The 17,496-nt window shown below is 38.2% G+C and overlaps 1 long non-coding RNA gene across 2 annotated transcripts in view; it reads right to left on the reverse strand.

Moving 5' to 3' along the window:
- The window catches only part of LOC128560079 (uncharacterized), a 38,318-nt gene that overhangs the window by 1,367 nt on the left and 19,455 nt on the right, over positions 1-17,496 (reverse strand). The window contains exon 2 of one of the 2 annotated variants that reach the window (XR_008372882.1): positions 3,017-3,131. This is a non-coding gene — a long non-coding RNA (uncharacterized LOC128560079). Of the gene's footprint in view, positions 1-3,016; positions 3,135-17,496 lie in introns of both variants that reach the window. The other variant, XR_008372881.1, reaches the window with a different exon arrangement.

The following is a 17,496-nucleotide window of genomic DNA, read 5'->3' on the forward strand; positions in this document are numbered from 1 at the left end:
TATTGCCTTTGGAAGCTGCTAATGGACCATGAAAAGGAAACAGCAGCAAACAAGAAAGCAATGCTCCAAAATAATGTCAGATAAAAATATTCACATCTTCACTCTCCTGTCCATTTCCGGGAGAGAGGTGTGATCCCAGGAGAGGCAAGGGTCTCCAAAACCGGCAAATGTGGAAAAATTGCAGGCATCCAAGATTGAAAATATATCCACTTTCACATATATATTTTTCTACAGTTCTTAATTAAAAGACAGAATTTACATTTGGAAGCCTAACTGAGCTCTTGACTCTAAAGGCAGAAGGGAAAGAACTCTGGAGTTACAAAGCCAAGGACCATAGTCAGATGTGACCAGGCCAAGTGTTAGGAGCTGAGGGGACAAATATGAATAAGATGGGCCTCTGCCGAAGGAGGAAGGCACTCCTGGCAGGGAAGAGAGAGACAGACATATTATGGTAACATGACAGCTTAAAACAAAATGCTGGATGAACCCAACAGCATTCATGATTTCAGAGACCTAGCATTGGAGTTTGCACATTGTCAAGAAAAGGTCAAGTGAGGTGTTGCTAAGAAGGCCAGGGAGTAGGAAGAATGTTCCAGGCAGAGGTTCAAAGACACAGCATGGGTCAAAGGCAAGTGGGGGAGGGGAGCCTTGAGAAGTTCAGTGTTGGGGGAACAAGAAGTGTTCATGGGAAGATGGGCAGGGCAAGGCTCAGGCTGCAGAGCTGAGCAGGGGGTGGGCAGCAGGGAAATGCTATGCAGTGATCAGTAGACCCCTCACTACTGCCAAGACCCCAGAACACTCTCCTCTTTGTACTTTGGGTGCTCTTGACACTCAGTGTCTTGAATGAGAATATGAGCAAAAGCATTTACTGCCTTTCAGCCTCAGAGCTGGCTGCATATGTGCCTCCCACTTACCCTGTCATGGAGAAGAAGAGAAGACATTCCAGACAGAAGCCATTTCTTACTAGATGGGAATCAGAAGTAATAAGCATCTTTATCATTTGAAATTCAGTTATGTGGCAATTTTATTCACCCATAACAACTGACATTAATATTAAATGCTTAATATATATCAGATTCTGCTGTTTCCTAAAATCTTACTTTATTAAATCTCTGCGACCACACTATGAGGCAGGTACCTCTTTCTTTCTCATTTATATATTGAGTCACAGATAGTTACATTCACGAGGCCTCACAGCTAGCACATGCTGGCCTCCAGGATTCCAGAATATTTATTCTTAACCATTTCAGAATATGATCTTGGCTTAGCCAGAACAAAGGAATGAATTGCAAGAAAGCATGAATATACTCTAAGGAACTGAGATAAATTACCACATATTTACGTGAATTAAAGGTCACACATTTAGATCACTTCTCTCTTCTCCACTTGCCACAGTAGATCTTTTAATGGTTTATATACAATGTTTTGTATGTTATCTTGGTAAAGACTTGAAAAGGCCCTGTGGCCTCATTCAGAAATGCTATGGTGTTTAATAAAGATCAACAGATAGAGTAGCTTACTTCTGCTGGTAAGCAGAACTTAGCTGAGCAATTTGGTCAAACCAGTTGCTTCCCTTTTTGGATTCAGTTTCTTGAACTGTGATGTGGGGGATAGATGTGTGGTTGCTGAAATGCTGCCCAGCTTGGACACCTAGGAATTCTGTGACCATCCTTGACTGCCTTGCATGTAAGAACAGCTCTGAACTCAAAGAATTACTTAGAGGTTTCCTGGAAAGCGTAGGCAGAGGGGGAGGTGTTAGTCGGAATAAGGTCAGAACAAAACAAACCAGTGGCCCCATGTTCCCTACTCTACTTCCAAAGATAGAATTTCTGCAAACTGATCTTTAGCCCTAACTCCAGACATGGACTCCATAATCTTACTGAGGCACAGAGTGGAATAACATTAAGTTCAGACCATGTGCCAGGCATGGTGCTAAGTAATTTTCCATATTTAACCTTCAGAGCAAAACTATGTCCATTAAACAAATGAGAAAATTTCAGTTCAGGAATTTTTAGTAATTTGCCTAGGGTATCACAACTGAAAAACAGTAGAACCAGGGCGGCACCTGTGGCTCAAAGGAGTAGGGCGCGGGCCCCATATGCCGGAGGTGGCGGGTTCAAACCCAGCCCCAACCAAAAACCGCAAAACCAAACAAACAAACAAACAACAACAACAAAAAAAAAAAAAACAGTAGAACTAGCATTTGAACTCAGGCAACCTGACTCCTGCACTGGCTTTGATTGGTTTGGTTCAAATTGCTTGAATCCATGCAATGGAGCAAGCTTTGCCCACCTTGCTCAGAACTGTAACCATCAGATATCAGAGTCTATGAAGAAGCTGGGAATTAATTATTTGTTAAAACTGTTATGATGTATTTGTAATGCATTTTGTATAGGGGTGAGCAAAAGTATAATATGTGGCACCTGATTTCCAGAAACTACTTATAATAAAAAAGCAAACCCTGACAGAGTGCTTATGATGTGTCGGACTTTATTCTAATGCTTTACATGTACTAATTCATTTAACCCTTTCAACAACTCTATGAGAGAGAGGTTATTATTTCCTAATTTTGGAAGATGAAGAAACTAAGAAGTTAATAACTCGTTTAAAGTCACACAGTTAGTAAGTGGCAAAGTTGGGAATCAAACCCAGGCCAGCTGGCTCCAGAGCCGTACTTTTAACCTCTGTGCTGCCTGTGCTGCCTCAACTCAGTTCAAACATGCAAACTTTTTGAGCCGCATGACCAGAGACCTATGCTGACAATCCAGTGGCAATGCCATGAGATCCATGTAGTGGAGAGATGCCATGAACATCTGTGAACACTGCTGGGCAGGACAAAATGGAGAGCAAGTAAGCCTGGGCTAGAAATGATTCTGAGAAGTGAGGAGGTCAGCGGGGGAGGACTGATGAGGAGTTGGGAGGCGGAGAGCTCCAGAGATAGTATTCTCAGGGAGTGAAATCTCTTCTTCTCCAAGACCACAGCCCTGCCCCTTCTCCTCCCCACTCCCATACTCACCTTCATGCCTTCCTTTCTCCTTTGTTTCCACCTTTGTCAAGATAACGTGGTGGGCAGTGGAGGGCATCATTGCACTCTGAACAGGGCCCCATCAGAGTCCAGCCTTCCTCTGCATCTGCTGGCGAGACAGAATCCTTGGGGTCATAGGATTAGTTGGGGGAAAGGGGACATTTAGCCTACTCCTGACAAAAGCTAACCCCAGTCTGCTCTGGGACAGATCCTAAACCAGCAGATCCACACACCTTCTTCTGGCTCTTAGCTCAGTGTTCTTTTCTGATCTTCTCTGAATGTTGAGAAGTAAGGGCAGAGAATCAAGTGTTATTTTTTTCTTAGTCACATATACAGTGCAAAATCAGGGAGTAAGAAACATTTTTCTCAGTCCTTCAATTAAGGACCTAGGACTCTGGCAGCTCCATGACTGTCTGAAAGCACCACAGCCACACTTTGGTCTAGAGCACACAAGCCTCTTCCCCGTCACAGGTTTCCTCTCCTGCATGTTTTTCCAAGAGATTTACTCTTTTCTAGGCAACATTAAGGCAAAATAAATGAACCAGGTCAATTAACTTTTGCCTTGGAATAATTAAAAGGGAAAGTCTCTAGCAGATTCACATAAGGATCCAATAATGGAGAATTTAGAACCAAATAAGCAGACCATTGCATGTCCTTTCATCACATCATTACCTTTTTTTTTAAACATCAGAATTCTACAAAAACTTTATTTATTTTTTATTTTATTTATTTATTAATATTAAATCATAGCTGTGTACATTAATGCGATCATGGGGCACCATACATTGGTTTTATAAACAGTTTGACACATTTTCATCACACTGGTTAACATAGCCTTCCTGGCATTTTCTTATTGTGTTAAGACAATTATATTCTACATTTACTAAGTTTCACATATACCCTTGTAAGATGCACCACAGGTGTAATCCCACCAATCACCCTCCCTCTGCCAATCCTCCCCCCTCCCTCCCCTCCCTCTCCCCCTTCCCCATATTCTTAGGTTATAACTGGGTTATAGCTTTCATATGAAAGCCACAAATTAGTTTTTGGCTGAGCACAATGGATACTTTTTCTTTCATCCTTGGGCTGAGCACATTGGATACTTTTTATTTCATCCTTGAGATACTTCAATCCTATAACTCCTCATCATTACATTTTCTACATATCCATTCATAAGAAGAGCTGGCTGAGGGGAATCACAAAGTGGTTTCCTCCCTCCACCGCCCTTCCTTTTTCCTTCCTTCTTTCCTTCCCTCCCTCCCTTTTCTTACCCTCCAATGCCCCTCTGATTGCCCCTTCTTTCTGCTGCTCCCTCCTTTTTTCTGCTGCCTCTCATTTAAATATTTATTGAGTACTCATTATATGCAAGACTTTTGTATAATAACATAAAATTCCTGCAGATCATGTCTAATGGCCCAAGCAAATCATGAAATCCATTAGTAGAAACCATTTTATAGCTTTAAAAAATTACTATGAAGGATCCATTGTGGATAATAACCACAAATAATATGTATGTCTTTTTTTTTCTTTATCCATAGACTAGAATTGATGTGATTCCAGAATGTGTACAGACACACCTGAGACATATTTTGAGTTTGATTCCAGACCACCACAATAAAGTAAATGATGTAATAAAGTGAGTCACACATATTTCTTGATTGCCCAATGTATATGAAGTTATATTACTCTATGCTGTCATTTATTAAATGCGTAATAGCATTACTTCTTAAAAACAATGTACGCAACTTAATTTTAAAATATTTTATTACTAAAAAATACTAACAATCACCTGAGAGTTATAATCTTTTAGCTGGTGGAAGATCTTTCTTTGATGTTGATGACTGCTGGCAGATCAGGATAGTGGTTAATGAAGATTGGGGTGGCTGTGGCAATTTCTTAAAATAAGTTTGCCTCACTGATGGATTCTCATTTTCACAAAATATTTCTCTGTAGCATGCAATACTGTTTGATAGCATTTCACTCACAGTAGACTTCTTCTTCTATAATTGGGTTAAAGCTTTCAAAGTTGGAGCCAATCCTCTAAAACTCTATCACTGCTTTATTAACACAGTTTATAAAATACTATACATCTTTGATTATCACTAAAAAATGTTCACAGCATTTTCACCAGGAATAGATTGCATCTCTAGAAACTTTCTTTGTTCCTCCTTAAGAAGTAACTCCTCACCCATACAAATTTGATCATGAGATTACAGCAATTCGGTAATATCTTGAGGCTCCAGTTCTAACTCTGGTTCTCTTCCTATTCCCACCACGTCTGCAGTGACTTCCTCCAATGAAATCTTGACCCCCTCAAAGTCATTTGTGAGGGTTACAATGAACTTCTTCTAAACTTCTGTGAATATAGACTTTTTTATTTAAAAAAAATCATAGCTGTGTACATTAATGCAATCATGGGGTACAATGTGCTGCTTTTATATGCAATCTGAAATATTTTCATCAAACTGGTTAATATAGCCTTCACAGCACCCTCTTAGTTATTGTGTTAAGACATTTATAGTCTACATTTTGTAAATTTCACATGTACCCTTGTAAGATGCACCATAGGTGTGGTCCCACCAATCACCCTTCTTCCACCCATCCTCCTCTTCCCCTCCTTTTTCCCTTCTCCTTGGGCTATAATTGGGTTATAGCTTTCATATGAAAACTATAAATTGGTTTCATAGTAGGGCTGAGTTCATTGGATACTTTTTCTTCCATTCTTGACATACTTTGCTAAGAAAAATATGTTCCAGCTCCATCCATGTAAACATGAAAGAGGCATAGTCACCATCTTTCTTTAAGTCTGCATAATATTCCATGATGTACATATGTCACAATTTATTAATCCATTCATGGATTGATGGCCACTTGGATTTCTTCCATGACTTAGCAATTATGAATTGGGTTGTAATAAACATTCCGGTACAAAAATCTTTGTTATAATGTGATTTTTGGTCTTCTGGGTATATACCTAGTAGGGGAATTGTAAGATCAAATGGCAGGTCTATTTTTAGATCCCTAAGTGTTCTCCAAACATCTTTCCAAAAGGAACATATTAGGTTGCATTCCCACCAGAAGTATAGAAGTGTTCCCTTTTCTCCACATCCATGCCAACATCTCTGGTTTTTGAATTTTGTGATGTGGGCTAATCTTACTGGAGTTAGACGGTATCTCAAAGTAGTTCTGATTTGCATTTCTCTGATAATTAAGGATGATGAGCATTTTTCATAGGTCTATAGGCTGTGCGCCTGGCTTCTTCAGAGAAGTTTCTCTTCAAGTCTATGCCTACCCTGAGATGGGATCACTTGTTCTTTTCTTGCTAATATGTTTTAGTTCTCTGTGGATTCTGGTTATTAAACCTTTGTTGGAGACATAACCTGCAAATATCTTCTCCCATTCTGAGGGAAGTCTGCTTACTTTACTTACTGTGTCCTTGGCTGTGCAGAAGCTTTTTAGTTTGTTCACGTCCCAGTAAAGTATTTTTTGTTTAGCTTCAATTGTCCAGGGGGTCCTCCTAATAAAATATTCTCCCAGGCTGATTTCTTCAAGCGTTTTCCCTGAACTTTCTTCTAGTATTTTTATAGTTTCATGTCTTAAGTTTAAATCTTTAATCCAGTGAGAGTGTATCTTAGTTAATGGTGAAAGGTGTGGGTCCAGTTTCAGTCTTCTTCAAGTCACCAGCCAGTTCACCCAGCACCATTTGTTAAATAGGGAATCTTTTCCCCACTGAATGTTTTTAATTGGCTTGTCAAAGATCAAATAACAGTAACCAGCTGGATTCATGTCTTGGTTCTCTATTCTGTTCCATACATCTACCTCTCTGTTTTTGTGCCAGTACCATACTGTTATGATCACTATCTATTTATAGTATAGTCTGAGGTAGTATAATTCCTCCTGCTTTGTTTTTATTTCTGAGTAATGTTTTGGCTATTCGAGGTTTTTTCTGATTCCATATAAAACGAAGTATTACTTTTTTTGAGATCTTTAAAGTATGACGGGGGAGCTTTAATAGGGATTGCATTAAAATTCTGTATTGCTTTGGGTAGTATGGACATTTTAATAATGTTGGTTATTCCCAGCCATGAGCATGGTTATGTTTTTCCATTTGTTAACATCTACAGTTATTTCTTTTCTTAGAGTTTCATAGTTCTCTTTATGGAGATCTTTCACATCCTTTGGTAGGTAAACACCCAAATATTTCATCTTCTTTGGCACTACTGTGAAAGGAATAGAGTCCTTGACTGTTTTTTCAGCATGACTATTGTTGGTATATATAAAGGCTACTGATTTATGAGTGTTGATTTTATAACCTGAGATGCTGCTATACTCCTTTATCACTTCTAAGAGTTTTTTAGTAGAATCCGTGGTGTTTTCGAGATATACAGTCATAACATTCTCAAAGAGCAAAAGCTTAATCTCTTCTGACCCTTTGTGGATACGCTTGATGGCCTTTTGTTGCCTAATTACAATGGCTAAGACTTCCATTACAATGTTAAAAAGCAGTGGAGACAATGGGCAACCTTGCTCATTACGGATCTGAGTATAAATGATTTCAATTTAATTACATTCAATACAATATTGGCTGTGGGTTTGCTGTAAATGACCTCTATCATTTAAGAAATGTCCCTTCTATACCCATTTTCGTAAGTGTTCTTATCATAAAAGGATGCTGGATATTATCAAAAGCTTTTTCTGCATCAATAGAGAGAATCATATGGTCTTTGTTTTTTAGTTTGTTTATGTGATGAATTATATTTATAGATTTACATATATTGAACCAGCCTTGAGACCCTGGGATAAAACCCACTTGGTCATGGTATATATTTGTTTGATGTGTTGCTGGATTCTGTTTGCTAGGATCTTATTGAATATTTTTGCATCAATATTCATTAGTGATATGTGTCTATAATTTTCTTTTCTTGTTGGGTCTTTTCCTGGTTTGGAGATCAAAGTGATGCTTGCTTCATAGAATGTGTTGCTGTAGTATTCATTCTTTCCCTATATTTTGAAAAAGGTTGGGTATAGGTACTAGTTCCTCTTAAAGGTTTGGTAGAATTCTAATGTGTAACCATCTGGTCTTGGGCTTTTCTTTATAGGGAGATTTCGTATAGTTGATGCTATTATAGAACTTGATATAGGCCTGTTCAAAATTTTCACTTCATTCTGGCTAAGTCTGGGAGGTGGGTTGTTTCCAAGTATTGGTCTATTTACTTCAGATTTTCAATTTTCTGAGAATAGAGTTTCTTGAAATATTCATTAATGATTTTTTGAATTTCTGAGGAGTCTGTTGTTATTTCATCTTTACTATTTCTGATTGATGAAAGTAGAGATTTTACTCTTTTTTTTTTTTCTTGTTTAGGTTAGCGAAAGGTTTATCTATTTTATTGACATTTTCAAAAAAAAACAACTTTTTTGATTTATTGATCTGTTGTATATTTCTTTCATTTTCAATTTCATTTAATTCTGCTCCAATTTTAGATATTTCTCTTTTTCTGCTGGGTTTAGGGTTGTAATTTTGTTCTTTTTCCAATTGCTTGAGATGTTCCACTAAAGCATTAACTTCCTTTCTTTCCATTATCTTGAGGAAGGCTTGCAGTGCTGTAAATTTCCCTTTTAGGACTGCCTTTGCGGTATGCCAGAGTTTCTGATAATTGGTGTCTTTATAATCATTTTATTCCAAAAATTTGGTAATTGCCTTCTTAATTTCATCTAGCTATTATTCAGCATAAGGTTATTTAGTTTCCATGTTTTTGTATGAGTATGCAGATTCCTGTTGTTATTGAGTTCAACTTTTATTCCATATGGTCGGAGAAGATGCAAGGAATAATTTCTATTCTTTAAAATTTGCTGAGGTTAGACTCGTGACCTAAGATGTGATCAGTTTTGGGGTGTGTTCCATCGCTGATGAGAAGAATGTGTATTCAGTTTTGTTAGGATGAAATGTTCTGTAGATGTCTATTAAATTCAGATGTTGAATGGTTAAGTTTAAGTCTAAAATTTCTTTGCTTAGTTTCTTTTAGGAGGATCTATCTAACACTGCCAAAGAAGTGTTAAAATCTCTGACTATTATGCTGCTGGAGGAAATCAAGGTGCTCATGTGTGTTAGAGTCTCTCATAAACTGAGGTGAATTTTGGTTGGGTGCAAAAACGTTAATAATTGAAATCTCATCATGTTGAGTGTTACCCTTAACAAATATGAAGTGACCATACTTATCTTTCCTTGCATTTGTTGGTTTTAAGCCTATTGTATGTGTGAATAAAATTGCAACACCTGCTTTTTTCTGATTTCCATTTGCCTGAAATATAGATGACCATCCCTTCACCATGAGACTATATTTATCTTTTAAGGTAATATGAGATTCTTATATGCAGCAGATATTTGGACTGAGTTTTCTATTCAGTCAGCCAACCTGTGCCTCTTTAGAGGGCAATTTAAGCCATTCACATTAATTGTAAATATTGATAAGCCTGGAAGTATTTTGGGTATTGAATTTTTCAAAAGTCCAGTGGACATTTTTAATCCTTTCGCCACTGTGAAAGTTGGAATTTGATCAAAAGTTTCTGAATGAGTTTATTTTTGTGGTGGGGGATTATGATGGTAATTATGGAGGATAGGTCTGAGAATGTACTGGAGAGCTGGTTTAGTTATGGCAAATTTCTTCAACATGTGCATGTCATTGAAGTATTTAATTTCCCCATCATAAATGAAACTCAGTTTCACTGGATACAGGACCCTGGTTTGAAAGTAGTTTTGTTTTACAGACAAGGTTGTCCTCTGTCACCCTTACTATTCAACATAGTGCTGGAAGTTCTAGCCAATACAATTAGGCAAGACAAGGAAATAAAGGGAATCCAAATGAGAGCAGAGGAGATCAAACTCTCCCTCTTTGCTGATGACATGATCTTATACTTAGAGAACCCCAAAGACTCAACCACAAGACTCCTAGAAGTCATCAAAAAATACAGTAACGTTTCAGGATATAAAATCAATGTCCACAAGTCAGTAGCCTTTGTATACACCAATAACAGTCAAGATGAGAAGCTAATTAAGGACACAACTCGCTTCACCATAGTTTCAAAGAAAATGAAATACCTAGGAATATACCTAATGAAGGAGGTGAAGGACCTCTATAAAGAAAACTATGAAATCCTCAGAAAGGAAATAGCAGAGGATATTAACAAATGGAAGAACATACCATGCTCATGGATGGGAAGAATCAACATTGTTAAAATGTCTATACTTCCCAAAGCAATCTACCTATTCAATGCTATTCCTATCAAAATACCAACATCGTACTTTCAAGATTTGGAAAAAATGATTCTGCGTTTTGTATGGAACCGGAAAAAACCCCATATAGCTAAGGCAGTTCTTATTAATAAAAATAAAGCTGGGGGCATCAGCATACCAGATTTTAGTCTGTACTACAAAGCCATTGTGGTCAAGACAGCATGGTACTGGCACAAAAACAGAGACATAGACACTTGGAATCAAATTGAAAACCAAGAAATGAAACTAACATCTTACAACTACCTAATCTTCGATAAACCAAACAAGAACTTACCCTGGGGGAAAGACTCCCTATTCAATAAACGGTGTTGGGAGAACTGGATGTCTACATGTAAAAGACTGAAACTGGACCCACACCTTTCCCCACTCACAAAAATTGATTCAAGATGGATAAAGGACTTAAATTTAAGGCATGAAACAATAAAAATCCTCCAAGAAAGCATAGGAAAAACACTGGAAGATATTGGCCTGGGGGAAGACTTCATGAAGAAGACTGCCATGGCAATTGGCAACAACAACAAAAATCAACAAATGGGACTTCATTAAACTGAAAAGCTTCTGTACAGCTAAGGAGACAATAACCAAAGCAAAGAGACAACCTACACAATGGGAAAGGATATTTGCATATTTTCAATCAGACAAAAGCTTGATAACTGGGATCTATAGAGAACTCAAATTAATCCACATGAAAAAAGCCAACAATCCCTTATATCAATGGGCAAGAGACATGAATAGAACCTTCTCTAAAGATGACAGACGAATGGCTAACAAACACATGAAAAAATGTTCATCATCTCTATATATTAGAGAAATGCAAATCAAAACAACCCTGAGATATCATCTAACCCCAGTGAGAATGGCCCACATCACAAAATCTCAAAACTGCAGATGCTGGCATGGATGTGGAGAGAAGGGAACACTTTTACACTGCTGATGGGACTGCAAACTAGTACAACCTTTCTGGAAGGAAGTATGGAGAAACCTCAAAGCACTCAAGCTAGACCTCCCATTTGATCCTGCAATCCCATTACTGGGCATCTACCCAGAAGGGAAAAAATCCTTTTATCATAAGGACACTTGTACTAGACTGTTTATTGCAGCTCAATTTACAATCGCCAAAATGTGGAAACAGCCTAAATGCCCACCAACCCAGGAATGGATTAACAAGCTGTGGTATATGTATACCATGGAATACTATTCAGCCATTAAAAAAAATGGAGACTTTACATCCTTCTTATTAACCTGGATGGACGTGGAAGACATTATTCTTAGTAAAGCATCACAAGAATGGAGAAGCATGAATCCTATGTACTCAATCTTGATATGAGGACAATTAATGACAATTAAGGTTATGGGGGGGGAAGCAGAAAGAGGGACGGAGGGAGGGGAGTGGCGCCTTAGTGTGTGTCACACTTTATGGGGGAAAGACATGATTGCAAAAGGGACTTTACCTAACAATTGCAATCAGTGTAACTGGCTTATTGTACCCTCAATGAATCCCCAACAATAAAAAAAGAAAAAGAAAAAAAAAAAGTAGTTTTGTTTTAGGAGATTAAAGTCTATGACTACCCTCTTCTAGCTTGAAAGATTTCAGGAGAGAGATCTTCAGTCATTCTAATATTCTTCCTCTTGTAGGTTATGATTTTTTTATGTCTGGCTGCTTGCAGAATTTTCTTCATTTTAACTTTGGAAAAATTAACTATAATGTGCCTAGATGTCTTATTTGTGTTGAGTCGTGCTGGTGTTCTGAAACTGTTTCCTATCTGAATTTCAGAATCTCTTGGCAGGTCTGGAAAGTTCCCCTTCATTATCTCATGAAGAAGAACCTCTGTGCCTTTCTAAGCCACCTCGTCACCCTCAGTAATTCCTCTAAGGTAAATATTAGTTTTCTTCAAATTATCCCAGAGCTCTCTGAGAGAATGATTTGTTTTTACTCTCCACATCTCTTCCTCTTTGAGCATTTGGGAGCATTAAAAAGCTTTGTCTTCAATGTCAGAAATCCTTTATTCTACCTACTCTATTCTGTTACTGAGGGATTCTACTGGATTTTTCAGATCTTAGAGGGCTTCAAATTCTTGTCTCAATGTGTTGAAGTCTTTGGTGATTTTGTCTTTGAATTCACTGAATTCTTGAAGGACCCACCCAGCAAATAAATTAGACTGGGAATGTTGATGCCTCCTTCCCCACCTAGCACCTCTGACACACCCAGTCACTGGTAACCTCACAGGGCTGTGACCCAGTTCCCTGCAATGAGCAGATGCTCCAGGGGTTTACACCTACCTGAGTCACAGGGAGATCTATGTCTCCTTGGCCAGTCCACCACTCTCTGCTACTATCCGGCTGGGGTAGCTGAGGCCTGACAACCTCAGTTGCTTAATAGTGGCTGGCACAGTTCACTCAGTTCAAGCCCCGACCCTGATTGATGTTGCTGACAGAAAAGAACAATTTTGCAGAATTTGTTTTGGGCCTGGCTTTATTGCTTTGTGGATCAGACTGTTTGAGTTTATGAAAACTGCAATTGAGCCCTGGTCTTTGCCGCTGCCCGGAGCTGGTGTGTCTGTATTCATTGCAGTCTGTGTTTGGGCGGGCATGGTTAGAGCTCACACTCATCTTTCAGTTGCAGCCTCTGCCTGCCTGCCTTTATGCTATGATCCCCTGAGAGCCAGGTGCTTGCTTATTTGTAAAGCAGTCCTTCTGGCTCAGCCCCAGCCTGGGAGTACGCTGTCTCTGCTCACATCCCCATGGCGCCCTGCTCAGGCAGGTACCGTCTCAGGCATACTGTTTACTCACAGGGCCTGCGTTTTCATCCCAGATCTGTTCTACCAGTAGCTGCCACTGGAGAAGATGCCAGGCTCCCTCTCCCATATGGTTCCCTCAGTTCACCATCTTCTTCATACTCTATGCCTCAGAATCAGCACAGACCAGCAATACCCCACACCCTGTCCACAACTCTCGAGAAAATGCCCAAGAATCTGGGCAACATGGGGGACAGGACTTCAGATCTTGGGGTGAGAGTGGAGGGGAATGCTGGGAGTTCAGAATTGCAGGTAGAGAATATATACAGTTTCATACAGTTTTATGCCTGGCAGGATAGTGCCTTGGCACATTCATAAGTCCTCCCTGGGGAAGGAGTTCTAGTTTATAGAGGGTCTCTCCCTTGGGATAAAATAGAAGGGGATCTGAACTCTGCTTGCTTATTTGTATAGCATATGCTGAGAGACATTCTCATGGGGGAAGAGGATTCCCATCTGGTTGGCCATGGATTTTCTACCAATTGTTTGTTTCCTTGGGGTTGCAGCTTGCCTCAGCAGGGTTGATGTGTGTTTTTCAATCTTCTCTCTTAGCTCAGCTTCAAACCATCAGCTTACTTGCTAAACCTCTGTCCTCTAACTCTCCTTCTAGACGGGAGCCTCTGTGGAAAGCTGGCTGCAGTCGGCCACCTTGCTTCTCTGAATGTAGATATTTTGACCTCCTCCACTGAGTCACAAATTTCTTCAAGAAAGATGTCTTCAAGAAATGGCTTCAAGAAAGATGAATATTTTCCAGAATTTTTGTAATTTACATTGCCCAGATCTATAGAAGGAATTACTGACTATCATAGCTATGGCCTTACAAAATATATTTCTCAAATAATAAGACTTGAAAGTTGAAATTACTCCTTGATCCATGGGCTGCAGAATAGATGTTTTAGCAGACATCAAAACAACATTAATCTCCTTGTATATCTCCATCAGAGCTCTTGGGTGACAAGGTCCGTTATCAATGAACAGTAATATTTTGAAAGGAATCTTCTATTTATTTTTTTTTTTTACTGAGCAACAGAGGACTTAAAATATTCAGTAAACCATTCTATAAACATATGTGCTGAAATGTGCTGTCATCCAGGCTTTGTTGTTACATTTATAGAGAACAGGCAAAGTAGATTTGCATAATTCCAAAGAACCTAAGGATTTTTATAATTGTAAATAATGATTGCCTTCATCTTAAAGTCACCAGCTGTGTTACCTCCTAACAAGAGATTCAGCTTGTCATTTGAAGTTATGAAACCAGGCATTGACTTCTTTCTAGCTATGAATATCCTACATGCCATCTTCTTTCAACAGAAGGTTCTTTCATTTACATTGAAAATCTGTTGTTTAGTGTAGCCCTTTCGTGAATGATCTTAGCCAAATCCTCTGGGTAACTTATTGTAGCTTCTACATCAGCACTCACTGCTTTACCTTGCACTTGTATGTTGAGAAGATGGCCTCTTTCCTTAACCTCAAATTTCAAACTTTTCTTCTTTAGTTTCTTTGCCTCTCTCAGCCTTCAAATAATTGAAGATAGTTAGAGTCTTGCTCTACATTAGGTTTTGCCTTTAGGGAATGTTGCAGCTGGTGTTTCTCCCTAACAGCAATAAGGCTATTTCATTTTCTTATCATTCATGTGTTCACTGGTATAGCCCTTTGAATTTTCTTCAAGAACTTTTCCTCTGTATTTATAAATTGGCTATATCTTTGGTGCAAAACACCTAGCTTTTGGCCCATCTTGGCTTTCAACATGCCCTTCCTCACTAAGCTTAATCATTTCTAGATTTTTATTTAAAGTGAAAAACATCTACCTTTCCCTTCACTTGAATATTCAGAGGCTATTGTAGGGTTATGAATTGGCCTAATTTGGATGTGTTTCAAAATTAGGGAATAGGGAAGCCAGAGGAAAAGGAGAGAGATAGGGGAAGAACTGATGACAGGAGAGGTCAAAACACCTGCATTTATCTATTAAGTATACTGTCTTTTATTGCATGGTTTGTGACACCCCAAAACAATTACCATAGTATTATTAAAGGTCACTGATCACAGATATAATAATTTTAAATATTTTAAAAATTTTAAATATTGTGCCATGCCAGGTGGCTCACAGCTATAATCCCAGCACTGGGGGATGCTGAGGTGGGTGCATTGCCTGAGCTCATGACTTAGAGACCAGCCTGAGCCAGAGTGAGACCCCCACCTTTAAAAATAGCTGAGTGTTGTGGCAGATGCCAATGGTTACAGCTACTCAGAAGGCTGAGGCATGAAAATCACTTGAGCTCATGAATTCAAGGTTTTTGTGAGCTATGACATCACAGCCCTCTACCAGGGGCAACAAAGTGAGACTGTCAAAAAAAAAAAAAAAGAAAGAAAGAAAAAAGAAAAGAAAAAAATTTTTAAATATTGTGAGGATTACCAAAAGGTGACCAAGAGACACAAAGTGAGCACATGCTGTTGGAAAAAATGGTGCCAATAGACTTACTTTCAATTAATAAAAAACCTTTCAATTTATTAAAAAAAACACAGTATTTGTGAAGCACAATAAAATGAGGTGTACGTTTATTTAGGAAGAACCAAGAATTCACTGGCTGATCATTTGAACATACTTATTCCATGTTACTTTTACATGAGAGTAAAGAATCTGAATTAGTCTAAATTTGTCCTGTCCAATAAAGTAACCTCTAATCACATTAGGGAACTGAGGCCTAGATATGTGGCTAGTCTGAATTGAGATGTGCTAAAAATGTAAAATACACGCCAGAGTTTGAAAATATAATATAAAAAAACATTGGTAATTTTTATGTTAATTACATGTTGAAATTATAATGCACATATACATACATAATACATGTATATGTATATTATATATATATAGAGAGAGAGAGAGACAGAGTCTCACTTTGTTTGCCCTGGGTAGAGTACCCTGGCATCACAGCTCACAGCAACCTCAAACTCCTGGGATCAAGTGATCTTCTTGCCTCTGTCTCTCGAGTAGCTGGGACTACAGGCACTGGCCAAAATGCCAGGCTATTTTTAAAGACAAGATCTTTCTCTTGCTGGTCTTAAGTGTCTTAGTCTTCTCAGGCTCCATTTTGAAAGCACCATAGACTGGATTGCTTAAACAACAAAACTTTATTCCTCGAAGTTTGAAGGCTGCAAGGTCTAAGAACAAGCCATCATTGGGGTTGCTTCTAATGAGGGCCTTTTTCCTAGGTTATCAGCTTATAAATGACTTCTTGCTGCTCTCAGATGGCCTTTCCTCCGGGTTCATGAAGACAAAGAGAAAAATTTCTCTCCCTCTTCTTATAGGCTATCAGTCCTATGGGATGAGGGTCCCATCCTTCCTTATGACCTCATTTAACCTTATTTATCTCCAAATACAGTCACACTGAGATTAGGATTTCAATTTATGAATCTGGAGGCCAGAGTCCCTCACATGTTTGGTTATCCTTAGAAGGAAGGTATGGGGAAAATCACTTGCTAACCATCTACCTTACATGTTACCTTGAAATAAATGATCTAATTTTCCAGTGTGATTATAACTTCTCAGTTTTCAACCTTGAATAGTTTTTTATCTTCTCTTTTTCCCCATATAAGAAACATAATAATAAAATAATAATAATATTTAGTAGGAAAAATATTACTAAGAGACGTCCGTGTTTACTATGCAGTGATTTCCCAACAGAAATTAATTCCAAGCAAATTTACATTCTACATTTAAAGAATATATAAATAATTCATATTTTCATATCTTCAGCACTGTGTATTTTCTACACTGGGATACCTGCAAATTTTTCAGTTTATCTGTTCTAAATTTTGGTTCCATAGCTCATTATCACATTGTTTGTGCTTCTTTTGTTAAAAGGTGGTAATTTAATAGTCTTCAGTTTTTCCATTCAAAACCTTTTTAGTTTCTAATTTAATTGCTGTAGGCTTCATTGTTATATACATTGACATACTTTATTTGTTCCCTGCACTCACACAAATACCAAACCTTCTAAGCAAATGAAATCCTTGACAGCTGAGAGTATGCCTGAGCTGCTGCTCTTGCTGCACAGCCTGCCTCATTTATGCTAACCTCCTGGAAGGAACTGATCCAGCAAAATCTTCTTTCTAACATCTTCAACATTTTGATTCTACAGTATTCTTAATGGGCTGCACTGTGTAGAAAATTTAGTAGTGTTTTTATTTTATTTTATTACCAATTCCTGTTGCTTTTATGAAAAGCCCATATAGTCTATTTATATTGTAATGTTACATTCAGCATCAGTGTGCAAGTTACATATTCATGACTTATATCTAGATAGATTTTTAAGCAACAGCCTAGGGAATTCCAAGCTGTAATGCATAAACTTCACTAATTTCTTCACAAAACCTTGTTAATCATACTT

The sequence above is a fragment of the Nycticebus coucang genome, chromosome 11 (genome assembly GCF_027406575.1).
Source record: "Nycticebus coucang isolate mNycCou1 chromosome 11, mNycCou1.pri, whole genome shotgun sequence".
NCBI classification, from domain to species: Eukaryota; Metazoa; Chordata; class Mammalia; order Primates; family Lorisidae; genus Nycticebus; species Nycticebus coucang.